Here is a 22,131-nt window from a genome sequence, read left to right as displayed (position 1 = left end):
AAAAAAGTGGCAGCCATGTTCATGCAAATGCCGCGGGGGAAATTTAAATCCCCCACAGCATTTGCAATTCCGACTGGTCTCATTAGCATCCCTTTTCTGGAAAGGGGTGCCAATGTAGACACAGCCCTGCTGTTTTGAAATAGCCCCTCACCAGGGCCATTCTAATTTATTCCTCCTGAGTGCCTTCTGGGGCTCTAAATCAAGATAGCACGTCTACATTAGGGAAGCCTGCCTCAGGCTAATTTTGTGGCTTCCCTGCAGAGTAGACGCGCTATTTCGGAATAATAGCTTTTTCAAACCTGAAAGTTAGAACACACAGGCAGACCCACGTACCTGTGCAAAACTCCATTGAGTCTGCCTTCATGTTGTAGGATCAAGGCTAGAGAGGAAGACAGGGCCACTGCCTTGAAGTGTATACAAGTTTGGGTCTCAAGCCTATAAACACTTCAGCGTGTCTCTGACTACACACACAACTAGTCCCCTGAGCAATTCACATATATAAGGTTGCTAATGTGGAAATATTTTCTGGATCAGGGCCTAAATTTACTAGTTCCTTGTGATATGGTATTAGGCACATAGCATGTATACCATACTAAGGAAGTTCAAAGGGGCTTCTTCTGTTAAACTGTTGACCTTCCATTTTTGAACTAAACATCTTTTTTCCCCCCAGGCTTTCATGTCTGAGACATGAGAGATCCACTTGGATATTTTCCCAGTGGTGAGACAATAGTAGGAGTTTAGGAAAGTAACCTCAGACATGGTCTAGCAATCCTTACTCAAGCAAAGCTCACATTTCACTGCTGGAAGGAAATGCAGTCATGGTGTAACAGTGAGGCTACATAATTTAGGACAATAGTTCTAGAATATTTTATCCAGTTAAAGCTACAGTGAGAAATTAGGCCCTGAGACTGCTAATGAGTGGATATCGGGGACAATGAAGTTAAGAGTGCTCTATGTGAGTGCAACAGTCCACCTATATGCTATCAATTGTAGGATCAGACCTTTAAGCAGTAGAAGGTATGCTGTGTGGATTAAGACTATTGAAACAGGGTGTACTATATGTAAGGTTAAAATTTAGTCATGGGTATTTTTTTTAAAAAAAGTCATAGACAGGTCAAGGCAGTAATCAAAAATTGTACTATAGACCCTGACTAAATCCTGAATACTCCAGAGCTGCTGCTGATGCTTGGGGGTGGGGTGGGAGAGGGATGGTGGCACCCATCCCAGGATCACTGCTGGTGCTCTAGGGCAGGGGGCAACTTGGTGTTCCTGGGTGAGGGTTGGCCTGGCTCAGGACCATCACTGTGGCTTGGGAGAAGAGGCAGCAGCACATAGACTGAGACTTCTATTGATGTTCCAGGGCAGAGAGTGCTGGAAGGGTGGGGTGGTGCATGGCCTGAGACCTTTGTTGGTGCTCTGGCAAGGAGATAGCCCAGGACGAGGAAGTGGGTGGCAGCGTGTGGCCTGGGACATCTGCTGGTGCTGGAGGGGGGATAAGGAGGAGGAGGAAGCTGGGCATGGTGACCTGAGACTGCCCCAGTAGCAGCTTGTGGGGCTGGCCCGGGGGCCACCCAAACTGTTCGGACATCCCTGGAGTCAGTTGCAGTGGCCCCTGCAGAAGTCAGATAAAAGTCATGTAATCCATGATAGACTTGCAGCCTTAGCTGTAACTTCTGAACTGCTAGGTCTAATCTCTTTTCACAGACCCTTGTGTGGCTAGAAACATCTAGGATGCAGATACTTGTGGATAGACATTGAGATCCACAGGGCTCTGATTCAAAGAGTCACTGCAGCCAAAGGAGAGGAGTGTGGTAACATTGCACCTGTGAGCTAGTGCCCTGCGTCAGCAGCTGCTCCTGGCAACACGTCTGCTCCATCCCAACCTTGCTTTAGTGGTAGGGATCATGATGGGTAATTAGCAGAACACAGTGTGGTGCTTTGACTGAAAGATCTAACATGATCTGGGGATGTATTACAATAACCACTGCTGATTACTGTGGCAAGCTCTGATGCCCACATTTCAAGGAGGATTTTGATAAACTGGAGCGAGTGCAGAGAAGAACCATAAATATGTTTAAAGGATAAGAAACCACGCCTTAGAGAGAGACCGACCCAATGAGCTCAATCTATTTAACTTAACAAAGAGACGGTTACCATAGTATTGGAGTGCCTTCTGGTAGTGTATTAATGCAACAGTCACTTATTTTTTGTGTGTGGCTGATAGGAATATCTGATGCTCCACAGTTTTGATTCCTTTTTTACCAGGAGCATTGTATAATATATATACTCTCTCACACACCTCTGCCATTAGTGTGATCAATGGAGACCCATTATTCAGGGATAAATCCTATTAATAATCCAGCTATGTGGTCCAAAGTTGCATGGTGCAAGAAAACCTGCCCAGGTTTTCTCAGGATCATCCCTTTTATGAGGAACCAGCCCTAAGATTGCTCAGTACACCCCGCCAGCTATGCAGTTTTATGGGGTCATGATCATCCTGGATGTCTTGGTTGTTTGTACTTCAAGTGGTGGCAACGCTAACAGTGGCTGGGAAGTTGGAGATGTCTGCACAACTACTAGTGTGGATTTAAAGATGTCCATTTACTTTCACTGTACATATAGCATATGAGCGTGCCTGCTCCAAAGAGCTGAAAAGACTAAAGATAACAGGTGTCTGAGACAAAAAATGGGGATAGGGCTGGGGTTAAAGGCAATGGGATAACAAAAATGATGGTACCTGCATAACTTCTAGCCAATCAGGAGCGGTAATTGCAATTTTGCACCTACCTAGCTCTCATTATATTATAGTATTCTGCATGCATTACCGCAGTGTGTGTGTAAAGACGAACTTTGCCATCAGTTATTTTTCCCTCTATGACATAGCTGGAAACCACTAGATAATATTCATTTAGTGATGGTCCCTGTTAATAAACTTGCCTGTTATCTTCAGTGAAGAAATTAATAAGGTCACTGTGCAGTTAAAATCCACAATATGGCATATTTTAGGAACAAAAGTACTGAGCATATTGGATTGGATTAGACGCTACAATGGATACAAATGGTAACTGTTTCTGCAGGCAAAAATATAAGCAGGCAATCAAATGGCATAATGGGTAGAAGTTTTCCTGATTGGCTATCCACCCACTCAGGGATTTACAATACTCTGTGTCAGCATCATATATGAGTCCCTAATGCGTGGTCCTTATAGGATACACAGGACTCATGCTCTTCTGAGACTAAGCATTCCTATCTTCATAAGAACATATCTGAAACTATAGAATCATTTGCAAACTGAAAAAATTTGGCTGCAGTATCTTTGTGATATTGGGAAAATTAAGCTAAAACGCTGGACTTGTGCTGTGCATTCTCTCCCAGTTCATCAAGGTAAATTGCATTGTGGTGAACATGGTTAATCCTAAAAGTACACACACACCTGATAACCTGCTTGCACCTCAGGCTAGGAAAGAGGATATTACATAATTGGTGAGAAAATAGAAGAAAACATTATTTGCCTGTCTCAAGACTTACTGCTTGTGTTTTCACAATTAAAAGCTCTATTAGTGTTGATTTAAGCCTTTCACATCATCAGGCTATCATACTGTGTCTCTAGCTGCCAATTTTTGTAACTACATTACAGTAGTGAGCAAATCCCTATACAAAACAAGTTAATTGTTTCATATTAGAAAATCCACATCATAATATAGTAATATATTTTAGTTACTGTGAAATATGTAAGATTATTAAACATGAGAATGGTGTCCACTTCAGGATTAAATACTTCAGAAGGATCAAGTCAAGTAAAAATAGAATAACTTTAATTTTCATCAGATGTATTTCTGCAGAAAAAGTGAAAATTCCATAGTGTTCTCAGTAAAGTTCAGCTCATATAGCTAAAAATATGCACCTAATACTTCCTTCCCCTTTTCTATTTAAAGAAAAAAGTTATTTTTGATAGCTTTTTTATTTTTTAAATTGTGAAGGCATCTTTTATGAATTGCAGGGTTTTTTCCTCACTTTCTCATGCTTTTTAGAAAAATCAGTACTTGAACATTTTGGCAGAGAGTCACAAAACCTAAGCACCATCTTTTGAGTTGAAGCTTCTTAGAAAAATGAAAACACAATTTCTGATCTTAAAATAGGCTCAAGGGTGTCTGTCAAAATTTTCAAATCAGGCTTCCTTTAGTTATCTCAAATTAGACAAGCAAAAATTCAGTTATGAAAATCTTGGCCATAAATTAGAATTACAAATAGAAATACTGTGCATTCATGTAATTACATTATTTTTAAAATGCTCCATTCTATGATTTCTTCTGGCAGAATAACTGAATTTAGTAAAAGACATATATGCCCTGTAGTATAATTTGATTTCTTTTCTTGCATCTATACAGGTAGCATCCTTTGTTAATGGACTGTTTTTCACTGCTGATAGAGGCCACCCACTGTGACTGTTTATCCTGACTCATGTACCTCCATGTAGGCGACATTAGTCTGTAATCCAAATGGAATTTTTATTTAATTAAACCAAAGTCTGCTGATCCCATGCCAGCAGGTGTAAATTGAGGAAATGGTCGAGCTGATGATAGCTCAGGGGCTAGCAGGCTCCAGAGCTAAATACTCAGCAAGATTATTGTTAGGTGACTTCACTAATTGAGGATAAGTTTATCCAACCTCAGGGCATCACTAATGACAAATTATAACCAACTAGCTTAAAAAGTTGTGGACGGATAAAGTATAGAACAAACATAAAATAGAGACAAAACCTATACAGAAATAGCATATAGAACTTCCATATTTGCAAAACCTCCAAAACCCTTGTACTTCACCTTTTTTATTTTAAGATGGTGAAGAAGTCTTTGAAGGTCTTTATGACCTCAGAAATAGAAACCACATTGACTCCCAACTAAATACTTTATTAATTCTTTGTGTCAAATAGTGTGGCTCTTGGCTTCTTAAACGTTTTATCTTCCATCTGCACCAGTTATCATTTTCTTGTTTTCAACAAAATCCAAGTTGAAAGCAGAAAAATGTCTCGGTTGAAGAGCTAATGGTTAATAAAAGTCATTTTAAAAGCCCCACAAAGCTTCTTCAATACAAAATGTGTCATTTGGAGTTATTTGGCGAGGTCTCCCCTTCCACTCCCCCAAAAATAGGTTAAATGTTATAATCCTTAAAAGAAAGAAATGTAATTGCCATGAAAAATTATTCACTTGATCTACAATATCTTATTCTATTATGTGAGGAAAAAAAGCATTTTCTAGTTCCTCCTTTATAGTCTTTCACTATGGCAAATTTTGGGATGGGCATCTTAAACCAGAGAAACTGAATACAGCCTAACCAGGTATGTCTGAGATGACAGAGACATCCCCAAGAATTGGGAGCTCAGAAATTTTTCCAAAATGCACATTTCTTTTTTCTCTACATCGTCTTCAACATATATAGCAAGCATATTAAAACATTTTTGTTTCCATTGCGTAGGTATTGAATCAACACCATTGTCACAAAGAAGGAGTTTATATTGTATATTGTCTGTATATGCTTAACACATTTAATATATGCATTCTGTTTCATCCACTGAGAGTAATACCACAGTGGAAAACAGTCATTTAATATGTGTTTACAGAGGTGTTTGTGGTGAATACTAAATGCAAAACAGGAAACTCTGAAATCCTTTTTATTGTGGGTAGTGAAAGTCCAGTTTTGAATAGTGCCAAAGCATGCTTTCTTTGAGATTTCTTAATTTAGTCCCTAGTTCATCCAAGCACTTAAACATGTTTAAGGTAAGGATCACAGGATGACTGCCTAAAGCTGGGCAACTCAGTTTTGGAAGCCCAGGGGCCACAATGATACCCACAGCACATGCTGAGGGCCACAACCTAAGTGTGGTTTCATGTACATGGAAATATACATGCAAATAGCTTTTTTCACACTGATGGGCATGAATACAAAGATTAAGGCAAAACTACACAACACGCAGGCCCCATTTAAGTCAGTTCTGCTGATATTAATAAAATGCAATATTTACTAAATTTCCACCCATATGACAGCACTTTTAATGAGCAATGACAGTCCAGGAATTAAACTACTAAAATACCAACCCAAACTGCACCGTGGGCCGCAAACAAATGGACCTCAGGCTGCATATGGCCCACGGGCTGCATGTTGAGTAGACCTGTCCTAAAGGCTTCATTCTAGTAGCCCAGGAAAAGGCCTAAGTACAGGGTAATGGCTGATGGGGAAGCAAAGAGGTGGGCATGATGTTGGAAGCCTGTGTAAAAAGTCTGCTGCCCTCTGATCAGCTCTTAAAGGAACACTCTGAGGTAGGGTCACCTTCTTTTCAAATGGCAAAAGAGGGACACATGTAGGAGTCCCGTCCCCTCTGTGGCCCCACTCTGCTTCATCTTCTGAACCTCTACCCACAGCTATACCATAAGTAGGAGCCAGGCTGATGTGAGGAGCCGAGACCCATCACCTACCCTGGGCAGGTGGAAAGCCTCTGTTCTTGCCATCCAGGACAGGTGGAGGGTCCAGGGCTCTCCACAGCAGCCAAGGCTTCCTGGGCAACTCTTACCATGGCCGGGCTCCAGTTCTGGCTTCTGGGCTGGGAGGGGTAGAGGAACAGGGAGTTAGGGCTTTGTGGTGAGAGGTGGGCTAAGTCCCACCTCAGACTTGCACACCTGGAAAAGGCTGGCCTCTCCCCTGAGGCTTGGGCAGGCATGGAGTGATGTGGCAGGGAATCTGGGACAACTACTATCATTCAGCCCAGGACTGGAACACCATTTTGGGACTGTCCCGCCCAATCTGGGGAAGATGGGCTAATGTGGCTGTCAAGCCATAGTAGCTGCTGATTCTCAACTGGTAGTGGTGGGTAGAGAAGGATTCCACTGAAATGCTTTAAAGAAAGTGGAATGGCTGCTAACAATGGCCTAAACTGTGGCTCTGTCACAAGCCTTCTGAAGAGTGGCATGGCATTTTACTGCTGCAGGAGCAGACTGGGAAGCAGATTGACACTCAGTGATAGACTGGGTTCCAGTTTCCCTGTGTGTCAGTAAAGCGTGTGTGAGGAAGATACATACATTGTGCAAGCCCTGTGCGGTAAACACCCCCTAGAATGGTGATACATTGTGGGAAGTGGAGTCAAGGATCTCTGTGTAGTCAAAGTTAGATCTCTGTTCTGTTTTTGGGACAGTGCAACTAGGTACTGCCCATTACTTAAGGGATATTACAAGGTGCTCTAGGTATTTGACCTCCACACAAGATCTCCATACAAGCTCTCTCTCTTTGCTGCTTTATTCGATTCCATCACAGCAATTTCTCCAACCTTATTTTCTCCAGTGAGAAAAATATTATGTTTGTTGCAGTGCTTTCACTAGTGTTGGTTACTTTGTTAAGTCCGCAAGTCTATTCTTGGAGCAAAGATTGTTCCAGGGAACTAGTTATTGGTGTGTGAATTGTGAACCCTGAAAGAGGGGACTGACTGTATGCTGTTTGACTGTCTCTGTTCAGTGGACATAAAATAAATTAGCTTGAGCAAATACCCATACTCTTCATCACCAAGGTCTTTTCCAACAGGAAACTGACCTGCAAGGCCCCAAAATCTGCTAGTTTGGCGCAGGGCCCTTTGTTGAAATATAACTATATTGAATGGCTCAGGATTTATGATGGGACATTGACTCTTTCTCCTCTAGATGGATTTGTATTTCTTGTTCAGAAATGCAGTGTCTATTATTTCAGTAGTTATATGCCAGCAGTTTTGACTGTGTGGTTTAAGTATGTATGTTGAGAATGTTTTAGATATTTTGTTACTATGTATCTCATTAGTCTGAAGAGGTTTGTAAGTTATGAACTCTTAAAAATACAGTAATTTCTTATTTAACACGTGCCCGCTTAACACGTTTTCACGATAGCACGATTTTTTTTGGTAGGGAACGTTTTTTGAATTACAAGACCGTCCCCGGAATAACACAATTTCCCCAGCCTGCCCGTTGCCAGCGGCTGTGTGGGGCTTCCCCTGCCTCCCTGCAAAGTGGCGGAGAGTTCGCCGCTCACTGAGCCGTGCTCCGCTGACTCTCCCTCGCTGGATGCCTTGTCCCCCACTTGCAGGCTGGTGGCTGGGTTTCCCCAGCCGGCCCATTGCCGGCAGCTGTGTGGGGCTTCCCCCGCCTTCCTTCTAAGCAGCAGAAGGGTTGCCTCTCGCCGTGCCATTCCCCAGCAACCCTCCCTCGCCAGATGCAGTGTGGGTCTCGGCAGACCCATCACAGGGGCATACTCCCAACCCAATCCCCCTCCCCTCCGCATCCCTGCCCTTTCCCAGAGCCAAACACCTCCCCTTTCTGATGTAACTCAGTCCCCTTTTTCCCCCAATCTTATGTCCCAGTCCCAACAGACACCACCGCTTGAAACGCAACCCCCACCTTTTCCATTATTTTTAATGGGTAAATTGACCCCACATAACACGTTTTCACTTAACACAATCGTTTTCTGAAACATATCTATAGTCTTAAATGAGGAATTACTGTACACATTTAAGGACTGTATCCTGCACTCTACTTAGCTGAAACTGAATAAGGACAGATCCAGATGCTAAAGAATGAAGTAATTTTAAGTGTGACAGAGATAAGGTAAGTCTTATTAATTCTTGAGAAATACACAATTTAATTAAGAAACAAAAATCCATGAAAAGTCAGATTTCAAGCTTCTGTTAGACCACCTGTCCTGGTTTCCTAGCCTTCTGGCCTCTGTCTGCCATGTAGATGACAGATTAGCTGTGAACATCCTTTATAAAAGGAAATAGCGTTCTATAAAATTCACACCATGGTTTCCAATTTGGTATCAGTCAGGACATCCTAAAATAAAATTTGTTTCAAAAATAGATCAGTAGGGGGGAAATGTCAGGGTTAAAAGAAAACAATCTACTTATGTCAGTTTATTCTGTGAGAAAACTTGCCTGTAAAGAAGGTTTAGTGTCTTGTTCAGGTGCAGTAATTTTTTTGCTGATTGCGGGGTGAAGCAAAGTAAAACAACAATAGTGTGTTCTGTGAATCAAGTATGTTAAAGAAGAGTTACCATATGGCAAAACAGGAAGTTTTTAAAAAAGCAAAACAATTGATCTTTGAGAGAAGGAACGATATTCTAATTTTAACTTTCTTGTTTTAATTTTAATGTAGAATTAATTATAAACAATAACACACAGTATGGCACAACAGTAGAAAGTTGTATTATAAAACTTAATTTGTGCTGTTATTTTGTTTTGTTTTGGTCCCAATTTTGCAGTCCTTATTGAAATGGAATTTTGCTTATATAAAGACTGGGAGATCAGTTTCTTTGTCCAATTTACACTGCATCTGGAGCACATAGCAAAAGTTATAGTTAAGTTTGCCTAAATCTTTCTATTGTAAAAGGCCATTTTCAGTAGCTTCTATGTTTGTCAAACTTTAACCTTTGATGTTATAATTTTCTAGATTTGGTCTCCGCACAAGGAAGAGTTTTTGGTTTTTGTGTGAAACAAAAACAGACAAACCTTAACATTGCCAATGATTTTTATGGCAACAAATAAGTTTGCCTTGATAATTGTCTCATATGAGAATTCTCCCTTTCTGGAATGCAGAATTATTTTTGCAAAAGAGTCTGGCTTTATCTGCACATCTTAACAAAAGAAGTCAACTTTAAATATTAGATAGAATGCAATCTGATTTGTAGTAATTAGTCTGAAGGCAATTAAAAGCATTGTAGTATCACTTTCCTAACAACAGAGGAAGACATAATTGATGAAATACATGTTTGTTTTTGAGAGCTAGGCTACAATTTTATTTGTGACTTTATAAAGTGTATTTTAGGTTAGCTCAACACTTCATACATAAGATGGTAAAATAACTTGTTTATCCACCATGTGACACATGCTTTACAGTAGCAATAACTGCAACTGATAGGAAGGTTAAAACTCTTATCAGAGCTGTATGGAGAGAATCTGGGGCTGAAAGGATATCATGAGATGAGGCCCCTCATGGTTCTGTCTTTGGAATAGTGGTGGCTAGAGGGCCTCCCCACAGCCGTAAAAGCAGAAGTATGGGGTCCACTTCTTCCCCTATGAGCATCTGCAGGGCCCCAAATTTCCTTGGAGGTGGTAGCAGCCCTTCTCCCGTGTGGGACTGGAATGGCAAGTGTAAGAGCAAGAGGCCCTCTGCAGCCATGGGGTAACTGTTTGGCTGGGCTGAGGACTTCTCTGATGTCTAAGGATCACAGGATCACAGGAACACTATTCTGGCTTAGCCTCCCACCTATCTCCTATGTCTAAGAAAAGAGCTTTATGTCACCTGGGAAGTCCCTTTTTGTTCAGGGAATCCCTGGCTGCCTTCTTAGGGCAATTGTCTTTCCTGAACAGCATTCAAGGGATCTGGCTCCATGTATTTAGATTTCTTTGCAAATCCCATGTCCTTTGTAAGAGAAAAACCTAATAATAACCTTTCCAGGCTATCATTTATTAAAAGAGCTCTTAGAAAGGGAGAACAGGTCTCCCTAACCTCCACAACAAATGCTTGACCTCCTTGTATCCTTGGAATCAAATGGCTGTATTTCCACCTTTATTTATTTACTTAGCTCACTCAGCTAAGGACAGGGAAACCTTGCTGTTATTTTTTGGTCATTGTGTAGATGGCAGATATTCGCTGCATCTGTTTCCTGTTAAGGAAGCTTAGTGCTGCCTTTTGTCCAGCAGGTGGCACACTTGCAGCAGCTTGGGAAGCTCAGAAATAACACTGCTCTAGAGAGAATTTTAGGCTTTTTTGATCTCCATGGCAAACGAACATTATTTAATAGGAAGCCTTTCCTTGGTACATTGTTAAAGGAGAGTTTGCTAGTCTAGGAAGCATGCATGCAAAGTAATGGCTGCTCTAGAAAATTGAATTGTTAGTAAGTGATGGATGGCACCAGTGTATGCATCAACGTGTGGAAAGAATTATATTGGTTGTGCCATGGTCAAAATATCTGTGAAAGCAGGGAGGAGGTCTTCAATACACTGACACATGGTGCAGATGAGAAGGCATTGGGACTTGTTGCACATCATATACAGTGGAACAGACAAGATGTGATACCTGAGGCTGTGACTTATAATATACAGCTGCAGAGGCCTGCTTCCCTAATCAGAAATGGTCTCAGACACAGGAAGGGAATTGGGGATGGAGGATACAGATGCAGACAGAAGCAAATGTTTGTAGTTGTTGCTATTAAAAATCATTGCTTGCTCTAGAGGTGGCTTATCCTCATGAGTAGATATAAGTTTCTTTGAATCTTTTATATAACTTAATCTGAGAAAGTATCTAGAAGGGTGAAGCAGGATGCATGAAGGCAACATTAAATTATAACACTGTTGCCAAATATAGCATTTGCTTATGTGGCAGGTATGTCTTTTTTAATCTTCATTTTTATGTAGTTTGTATAAGCTAAAATGAGGAATGATTTGTGAATGTATTGAAAAAATACTGTATCCTCTGCAAACTCTTTATGCAGTTAATTTGTCAATATAAACTTTATTAGTCACACAGACAAGCAGACCAGCTGCATTATGTAACCAAGGTAACAGTTAAAACAAAGGCAAATAGAATTTCTGTACTAAAGGAACATGAAACACATGTTCTATTTTCCTGTACGTATGCAGGGATGAAATGCCATGGGAAAGCACAGGGGGAAACTGGGGACCCCCAGCCTCATGGTGGTGTCCTGTGTCCTGGTATTGTACTGTGGAGTTACATAAATACATCCAAGGGACATGCTACTGGGATAGCTGTGCAATCTGGTTTGGATTTCACATTGTTAATTCTTTGTAGGATGCCTGTTCAAAAATTCTTAGCCCTGTTACCTAAATCTGTCCCACTCTTGATTTTTTTCCTCTTCAAACCTAAATGTCTGACCAGTCTCTTTTCATGTTCCTGCATGTGCAAAATCAAATCCCTCTGTCTTTTTTTTACCTTGCTCTCAGCTTGGTCAAACATTCCATTGTTTGAGATGTTTGCTTCTTAGCCTTCTCAGGTTGGTTTTTGTTGCTGTCATGGTCCCGCTAGTGGGAAACAAGAAATGATTGAGTTAATAAGCATAACAGTGTTCCCTCCATCCTGAGCAATAGCATGCCATGTTATAAAAGTTACAATTTCTGTTTAATTTAAAATTTCTTTCTTGCAAATTTGCATCTTAGGCCTAGAAATACTAAGGACATAAAGTAACACTTTCCCCACAAAAAGAATTAGATTGGGAACAGGGTAAGATTATTGGAAGTTATGGAGCAAAGTGGACAGAAAAGAGGTGGAGGGGCTAATTTCAAATGGATTAAATAGCAACTGGTAATAACTCTGCATTGGTTGTTGTGAAAAGCCCTATTTGGGAGAGTGAGGGAGAAGGGCTGATTAAAATGGATAGACGTTAACTTGGATGATATCGCAGAACCAGCTCCACGAAAGAACAGGGTGTAAAATTTGGCAATGGCAAAAGACAAGTTGCTTGCCTCCAAAGTTTGATTGCCAGGCTAGAATACCGGCTTTATCAAAGGTCTGCAGACATCACTCCTGAGGGAATTTGGGAATAAAATTAATACATTTCCTACATTTCCTGGCAGCAGGCTGGATGAGTTTTGAACAATTTGCTTTCTCCCAGCATGTGGTGGGTGCACAGGCATTTGCTATCATGTAATATTTATGGCTCTGTTTTATGTGTTAAAAGAAAGCAGGATGAACTGCAATTGCATCTTGGTAAGAGCAAATTGCTCAAGAGGTGCCTGGGCCTTTGTGCCAACATAGACATTATATGACAATGTTTAACGTAGATGTTGAATGTGTGATGCCCAGCGTAAAGTTATGCCAATCAAATTTAACCTGTTGGCACACTTTCTATAATATGGTTTCTGTCTAACTTGAAAAAAAGGCTTCTCTCTGCTAAGGTACTTTTTGAATCTGACCACATGGCATGGTTCTGTCAGCTGTTGTGCATGGTGTTGGATAAGTCTGCCCTGACCAGAGCCAGTAGCTGTGAAGTTGAGTGTGGAAGGGGTCACATGGAAGAAGTTGAGCCTGGGAGAACTAGATGGGGAAAGGAACCTGAAGCTGCCATTTTTGCTGTGGTGGCTAAGATAGAGAAGAAGGGGATGTGGGCACCAGAAGGAATGAGTGAGGTGGGAGATTCTGCTTTCCTCCTGCTTATTTAATTTAAGAAGCTAAAATATCTATCACGTGACTTAGAGCAAAGTTTATGTACAAGAAGAGCACAATAGGAATGTATTTTTTATAACCACTGATCTGTATCACTTATTTTCTTTTATTACCAACACCTTAGTTTAAAAGCAAATAGCAATTTCATTTCATGCTGTCTAGTCTGAATTATTCTATCAGCAGTCCAGGAGAGAAAGCGACCCCTCTTACCTGGTGGCTCGTGGAGGTTCATGAAGTGAGCCCTTGTCTATTCTTACTTGGGATTTACAGTCTGGAACTAGATCTTCCAGGGTTTGATTTAGTGGGTCTAGTAAGTACCAACCCTGGTACTCCATGGGTTTGCCAGGAGAGTTTCTCCAGCTGACCTCCTGCAGTGGGGATCCTGCTGTAAATCGAGCTAAGGTACATGGACTCCAGCTATGCTATTCACATAGCTGGAGTGGCACATCTTAGTTCAATTTCCCCCCCTAGTGTAGACCTGGCCTTAGTCATAGCAGCAGAGGCTGCTCCTTATTTACTGATGGCTACTGAAACATCTCCTAGAAAGACTGCCACTTCCCATCTGTAACAGTCTAGTCTAGGAGTGAGCAATAATTTTTGATCGGGGGCCATTCCAAGAATGGGGGGTGGGAGGGACCGGGGTGCCAGAGGCAGGCTCTAACTGGGAGGTGCTTATTTGGGTGGCTCCCAGCAAGTCTCCCAGCAGGTTCCTTCCTGCCCTGCTCAGAGCACTTGGCCAGAGCAGCTGGCTGCAGGGGCCATGTGTGTTTCTCTGAATGCTGCAAACCTGGGGAGAGGGGTACTTGTGTGCTCCCTGTTCTGCAAACAGGCAGCTCCCATTGGCCAGAAACCGGTCAACGAGAGCTGTGAGATTGTGTTGGGGGAGGCAGTGTGAGAAGCCTCTCCCCTCCTCCTGGGCTTGCAGCATTCAGAGCAGCACACATGGCCTCCTGCAGCCAGCTGCTCTGAGTGGTATGCAGGGCCAGGGAGAGAGCCTAACTGAGGCTCTCCCTGGGCTATGGGACGGATCCTGTTGCTTGATGAGCTGAATGCGGCTTGTGGGCCATATTTTACCCATCTCTTGTCTAGTCCCATGCCAGACTCATGGGAATCACATAGTTGGATCCTGACTGGGAACTTTCCTATATGTCAGGCAGGCAGGACATGGTCACTCAAAGATGTGAAGTTGGTATGTGATTTGGAGTGAGGCTGGAGACACGAAAAGGGTCCTTCAGACTGAGATTTCCCTGCAGCTGTCCCATTTATTCAGAAGTAAAAAGTGATTGTAGGAGAGGAACCTTTTACTCTGACAATAGGGAGGCACACCTCTAACAGAAATTAGGTGGCGCAGTAACAGCTGATGCCCAAGATATGCTCCAGCAGCTAGTTAACTAAGAGAGGCATCCACTTACCAATCAAAACATCTTTTATGGCTGATAAGCATCTCATGGTCTTGCCGACTTTTGCCACAGATAGGCATAAGGATATACTGAATCAGTCACCTAAGAGACAAGCTGACAACGTGCTCGTCTTGTGAAAGGAGGGTCACACAGCAAATATGGCTGGAAAGTGCTGCAGGGATTTTTGAGTGGCCAGTATTCTACGATACATCAGAGAAGCTTTCTAATTAAGTCTAGGCTCTAGAATACATATTATGATTTTATTGTGTACTAGAAGATTTACCCGGCGTTGCTCAGGTCCATAAGTCAGTTAATTATTATTTTTTTTTAAATAAAATGAAAATGTACATGCTTCACTTAAATTATTGCTCGGGGTGAGCTAGGGCTGAAGCATTCAGTATGCAGGCTGCCCCGAGGGGGAGAGAGCTACCCCAGTCCTCTCTCACTGCAGCAGCTTGGGGCCAGGTGAGAATCTCCTCTCCTTGGCCGCTGCAGCTCCAGTGGGCACAGCCAGGGGAGGATTGCATGTCCCCTGGCTGGGACAGGTCCAGGTTAGATTGGATGGGAGCCACAGAAGGACCACCTGCAGCAGCTCTGGGGCATCTCTCAGTGGATGCCATAGCACTTGGGGGCGGGGGAAGCTTCTGTCTTCCTCAGCTCCTGCATGGAGCTGCTGTGGCTGGGGGGTGGGGGACAGTGAGACATCTCCTCCCATGGCCCCAGCACAGAGCTGTCACAGCTGAAGGGAGACATAGCCCTCCGCCGACCCAGAACAGAGTTGCTGTAGCTGACAGGCAGACATGGAATTCTGTACACCCACCCTGAGCTCCTGCCCCCTCTGAGCCCTCCTTCAACTTTGCTCAATTATGTCAGTTTTGAGGACTGTACTTGATTTTGTGGTTCTGTCTCTTTTTTTTTTCCTGTATGGTTTCTGAGAAACAATCCCATTCCAGGCACATCCCATTTTCCTGGCACAACCAAACCCTGACCTTGCTTTAAGTTATGATAAAAGGAAGCTGTACACTGAACTTGGGTGGTCTTGGCTCTTACTGTTTAGAAGGAGGTCTTGAACAAACAGACTCACAGACAGACAAACTCTCTCAAACATATAGCAGAATAATAATTTGTTGCTAGTACTTCAGCTTGAATCGCTATAATTTTTAATTAACACTTATTTTGACCATAAACATATCTAAGTGTTGTGTGTGAAGCAGAACAGTGATTTCAGGTGGAACTATAAGCTGAGCTGTTCTGATTCTTTGAAAGCAGCAAATCTATGAATACTGCAAATGGCTGGTTCAGGGGTTAGACACTCCAGGGAGAGGCCCAGCTAGGCACGAGGGTTGCAGAGTGCTAATCTTTAACTTGTAGACTAACAGCAGGGCCTTTGAGGCCTAGAAGCGGGTGCTTGTTTGACCTATGTTAGTTAAAGCAAGGGAAGGGTCAGCTCTTGCTAAGGGAAGATGGTAGCAAAGTGACTCACAACTCTGTGTCATCCTAGGAATCATTACAGTGTACTCTTCACATTGTATTTATTTTAAAAGGCTGAGTGGTGGGGGGTTTTTAGTTTGTAGTGAAGAATATTTTGCCTTAATGGAAAAGTAAACATGGGATGAACTGTGTCAACATATGATGCTTATATTAGTGCTGCCATTTGTCATATGCATAAAATTGTTGTCTTCATATTCAGATGCTGTTGATGTTGCTGCATACTCAAGCCATGAATTCAAGACCACATTTTGGCTCTTGAAGAAAAGCAGTTTCAAATAACGATGATACTAATATCGATGATGAAGTCTATGTAACTTTTGGCAGACTACTTATTTGCTGAAATAGGCCCAGACTCACTTAAAACTTTTTGATGGCAGAGAGGAGTTATTAAAAGTTCATATAAAAATGTTGTGTGAGGGCCATCTTTGTATGCGTGCAAGATGAAGCCCTGAATTTAAAAGTTTGTGACATTGGTGTGATCACGTTTTGAAGGCAGATTTCTTTCAGGATTTATAAAAATCTGAGTTTATCGACCTGTCTTGGTTTTCCCTTTTTAGTTTTATTGAGATGGAGCTGAACATAATTAACACATTTATTTTTGGTGCTGTACTTTTACAGGATTGGAGAAACAGTCTGTCTTTTTTTAAAATGTAGCTACCCACTCAGCAGAATGAGTCAGAACACTTTGTAAAATAAACAAAAAAACAACTGTACAGTTTACAAGTTTGGATTTTAAAAAAATCAAGTAATCTTTACAATGACAAAGTACTTTTCTTCATGATACTTCTGCCTTGCTTTTATCAGCTTGCGAAATTTATTCAGAGACAATTCCAGTCATATCACCTGACATTTATAGTTGAATCCACCAGTCTGCTGACTTCGGTGAGAACTGCCTATGCACAGTACTTCAGAAAATCAGGCCATTCATTGATTTATCTGTCTCAGTTAGGATTTAGGTATCTAACTTTGGCCACCCAAGTTTGAAAAGTGGCCTTTTTCTTGTTGTAAGTTTGAAAATAGCTTAGCGAAACTATAATCTTCATATTTTATAATTTTATAAGTCATAACTTTGAGGACAAACCACTTAAAAAAGAGGTGGGAAGAGATACAATTAGAAATAATGTACCTTCAGAATTATACATGTAATGCTTGAGTTTGGGAAAGTCAAAGTTTGAAGAGCTCTATTGTCCATGCTTAGTTCCTTAAACTGTTCCTTTAAAATTTGCCTGTTAGTGAAATAACATACATCTGCTAAAGAGTTCATTAAAACTAGTTTAAACTAGTTGTTTAAACTAGTACCAGTGACTTCAAGAAGAACAGGATTTGTCCTGCAAACAGTTATTGCTGGGTGCAGTGCTTACTGGACTGAGTAATAATCAATGGGATTACTGATCCTGCTCACTGTATGCATGTCATGTAAGTGGTGTACATAGCAGTAAGTATTTTTAGGGTTGAGACCTAATATAGAATTTACAAATTCCTACAGATATTTTCATGAATTAAAAAAAATGGCAGTGAATGTTAGTTATGAGATTACAAATGTTAGTTAAAATTTAGTTTTATTTTTGAAGTTGCATTCTCTATAGTGCTTATAACCTCAACACTATACCACTGAGATAATGAATCCGAGTCAGAGAGAGAAACTAAATAAAAACCCATTAGTCAGCTTCCACTCTGAACTAATGAGCAGTTGTATCCTAGGGATACAGAGAATTTGCATGGGATTCACGAGTCTTGGATTCTGTTCCCAGCAATGCCACCAGCCTCCTGGGGAAAAAATTTCCTTTTTCTGTGCCTGTTTTTCTATCTGTCAAATGAGGATCATGATACCTATATTTTATACAGAGCATTTAAAGATCTGTGGATGGAAAGTCTAGTTGAGCTAGGTATTATTCATTATCATTATTTTGTTTCCCAGTGAATAAAACACAGGAGAGTAAGCAAACAGCAGAAGTGGTACAAAATAAATTAAATTTGTGAGTGTTTTAGTTTTAATTATGTAAGATATAAAATATTCTACAACAGAAGGCAAACACTTCTTAAAAATATGCAACATCCCATAACCCTCATGTTTAGCTGTTACACAGTTACTCAGCACTTTAGCACAAAATACAGTAAATTACCAACAAGAAAACTTTAAAATGATACAGAGTATGGCATGGAAAAAGGAAAAGCTCATTGTTGTGTGAAGTTGCACAGTGCTGGCTCTGAGTACCAATTATACTCTAGCAAAATGATGAACTGGGCTCTTCACTGTTTTTCTTTTTAATGCTATTTTGGCTCAGACTCCTTAAGGGCTAATCGGTCCACTCCCACCCGTGACTCATTTACACTTGGGGAGAGGGGATGAAAATTAATGCAGGCACATGCCAGGGGGACTGTATGGCTAAATCAGTCCAGACCTGGATATAAAAGAAGCCTAAAAAAGACAGGGGGGAGCAAGAAAGGCTGCCTTTTGACATCTCCCAGTTCAGGGGAAGGAGGACAGCTTGGAGAAGCTGAGTGAGGATTATAGCTGACCTAATTACCAGTATAAACTCAAGAGGGACAGTAGTGTGATTCCTGACTGAAGGAAGAAAAACCTATGTTGATTAGCCGCAGAGACCCTAGGAGGAAGTCTGTGAGGCTCTTGCTTGAGAGTAAAGCTATCCAAAATATCACACAGACCTCAGATGAAGAGTTGTGGTTTTCCTGAATCAAGACAAGCACAGGTGGGACTTGAGTTTGATTTGCTCTCACTTCCCATGCATGGGGCATTTTAATTTAAAGTGCCTTCTTATAAGGGTCCGAAGGAAGTTTATGGCAGCACACCTAGCGGGCCTCACATTACCAAAACAGGATATCCAAAGAAATCTCTCTTACTCTGGATTTAAAGACACATCTAAAAAGTTCCTATTCAATAGACCTACTATTCTATCTTAGTTCAGACGTTAGTCAGAGAGCTGTCATGACTTGATTCCACCTACTCCAGAGAAGGAGGGATTGTGGGGCCTCATCGTGATTTAGTGAAAGGTTTTCTATTATAAGCCTGAGTGTGACTGCCCTCCTCTAACATTCTAAAAAACCCCAAACCCTTTTTCTGCCGGATTTTTCTCATTCTTCCCTTTACTGTATTCAAATATATTTTTTATTCAATACATAATTAACCTACAAAATCCATGGCCAAAAGATATGATGGAGGACAAGTCATTAGTAGAATTCAAAAAAGCTTTACATAGATTATTGTAGGGGAGTTTGGACTACCCTGTTTTGAGGATAAATGGTGATGTCTGCTTTGAGCCCTAAAAAGTAAGACTCAGCCCTGTCTCAAGTCTGGTGCCCATATGCACGCAGGTATGGTTTGGGAGGGAGAAGCTATGAGAGGCAAGAATGTTTTGAATAACAATGCAGATTAAGTGGTACAGTGAGACCACGTCAAAAACACATGACAACTAACCTTGCACTAGTACTTCTGTTTTTGATAAGCAAAAGTTACAAATATAGCCATAAAACTGACATCTACACACGTAATTTAGGCAACATCCCGAGTAGCAGGATGTACCCTAAATAGGGCATTGGACATTTTAGGTATCTTACACAATACATAATCAATTAGTAAATCTTATTAGAACGACCAAGTCTCGCTTTGCTATAAAATGGGCTTAGTAAGAAGAATCGATGGGAGGGAATGGGTAGGACCCACAGGTCCTGCTCGAAGTAACTAAAAGTAAAGAGGCCCTTCCAGGGGCAGCCCGTATGCAGGCAACCTTGGCAGTTGTCTAGGGCACCGTGTTCAACGGGGCGCCCAATGATGACGTCATGCCATTGACGGCTATGGAGGCAGGGGCGCCGATTGCGCATTCCGCTTAGGGCGCCAGCTGCCGGCAGCCCACCTCGAGCTGCTCCTGGGCCCTTCACACCAGCGATGCAGTGCATGGTGTTCCGACACGTGGGAATCAAAGGAACCATGACCTGCTGCCTGGTACTGTAGGTAGCATAAGGGTGAAATATAAGTGAACTAACCTTTTTATTGTATTATAGAACAGCCTTTTCTATGTTATTCTGGTGCCATAATGATGTATGAGATTTTCTTCCTTTTTTAAAAAGAAGAATGTTCGTTAGATTATACTCAGAACCCTTGTTAATTTGTAATGTGAAAATAAAGTTACCAATGTCTGCAATCTCTGCAACATGATTTGAATTTTCATTTGATTTTAGTTACTTGCTGATGGAAAAATAATTAAAACAGTAGTAATATGAAAACTTTCTGGTTATTCTGTTTAATGCAAAGAACACTAAACGTTAAGGGTTGTGCTTTCAGCTCCATGCATGAGGGTTTCTGTGCATCTGTTACACAGAAGCAAGAGTTATGTGCAATGTCTGAGTACTGCTCCTCTCACCTGTGGGCAGCTAGGGTCTGGAAGGTAGTAGGCCCAAGAAAGGACAAACCAAGACATGTTAAGGCATCCCCCTGCAGGTGTGTGCTCCCTCACTTCACAGATCTTTGCACATTGAGGGGCATTTGCTGAACAAAAAGCATGGCTACTGCGTTTGCACTAGAAGAGCTGCTGCCAAACCACCACCTACCAGAGGGGAAAGGTTCCTTGGCTCTGAGGGCTAGCAATCCCTGGAATTCAGTACTCCTAACTACTTTGGAATTCCTCTGGGCTAAGCGCATTAATTCAGGCCTTGCATTTTGGAGACGTTCAATGAGAGTATACCTCTAAAAATCTAACAGATGAATTCCATGGACCAAATACATGACAGGGAATTGTGCAGTGTAGGGCTCTAAGATCCTCGAGGGATTCTTGTGGTTTATGATGTCATCAGAACCACTAGAGGCCTATGCAACAGAAACTTTGTTCAAAGCTTACCTATTTTTTTTTTATAACATATGAAAAAACTCTTTTTGGCCTTCACTGCATAAAAACTGTTCTTCCTTTGGCAGAAGCTTCCTTCACCTCACTCAAAATCCATTAATATGAATAACAGATAAATTGGTAAGTAAGAGAGGCATAGATCTTGTGAAGGGTTTTTAGTGATACCATAAGCCACAAAAATAAAGCTCCGTGGCTTTGCTGCTGAAAGCCCGAGAACAGAATGCTTTTTGCCACATTGTTCAACATCTACTTTGTAGAAGGAACATTTCTATTTATTTATATTCCCACAAACCCAAAGTCTCAGATTTCTGTTGTGGCTGCGCTTTAGAATTATGATTCTTTTGCTATCTGCTACTCTCTAGAGATTTCCACAAAGAAAGCATTACTTTTATATACAGTCCTGAATAGCATGTACTTGATTGTTTATAATCTATTAGCATTCTAGTGATAAACTGTGATGGGGAAGCCAGAATGGGAAATCCATCCTGGTAACCCACCCCGGAATAGAATTACAGTAACTCAAGTACCCATAGGAACAAACATTATCCCCCCATCTTCACTAACATGGAGGGTCCAGCACTGCCGATACCAAATTTTCAAAAATCACAAGTCACTAAAAAGACCCGTGCAAAAAATAAAAAGAACTGCATTTAAAAAAAATCTTTTGAGCCTTTTAGGGTGCTCTTGGGTGCATGTTTTCAAGCCTCTCTGTGGAACTTTGAGGACTAGAAACTGATTTTTTTAAATGAAAGCTGAGAATCTCACCTAATGACTTGATTCCAGGAGCTGAGTCTTTAAGAAAAAAGATCAGCTGTTGTGAAATCCATGATAAAATTGCTGGAGTTGGCAACGTTGCTTGAATCAGTCCTACAGACAGTGTGCTTGCTCACAGAGAGGTGGGATTTGGGGAGCTCAGGTGGGGTGCTTATCTCTGCATGCCCTAATTCTCTCTGAGTGGAGTTCTGTATGTGACTCAACAGGGAAAGAGCTTGGGGCAGGATCAGTGGATCTGCTATTACATGGATCCTCCAGTTGGTTAGCCTTGTAGCTGAAATATCAGCCTGAATGTCACTCCATGGCTAGGGTTAGAAATGGTTAGGTTGTGAAGAAGAAAAAATTCCCCTCCCTAAATAGGAAAATCTTCAATGTAGAGCCTGTTGGCAGCCATCTTGTATTCATTTACTTTAGCCC

General features: G+C 41.5%; 1 long non-coding RNA gene across 1 annotated transcript; it reads right to left on the bottom strand.

The window, feature by feature from the left end:
• Window positions 1-8,902: 8,902 nt before the first annotated feature.
• On the bottom strand, window positions 8,903-20,811 carry LOC142827066 (uncharacterized). Its single transcript, XR_012901452.2, has 4 exons — window positions 20,648-20,811; window positions 20,084-20,154; window positions 11,961-12,049; window positions 8,903-9,032 (listed from the first exon to the last, which is right to left on the bottom strand). It is a non-coding gene; the product is annotated as an uncharacterized LOC142827066 (long non-coding RNA).
• Between the last annotated feature and the right edge of the window lie 1,320 nt (window positions 20,812-22,131).

The sequence above is a fragment of the Pelodiscus sinensis genome, chromosome 2, assembly GCF_052426305.1.
Source record: "Pelodiscus sinensis isolate ZL-2025 chromosome 2, ASM5242630v1, whole genome shotgun sequence".
NCBI classification, from domain to species: Eukaryota; Metazoa; Chordata; order Testudines; family Trionychidae; genus Pelodiscus; species Pelodiscus sinensis.
This window is presented reverse-complemented; position numbering and strand designations above follow the sequence as displayed.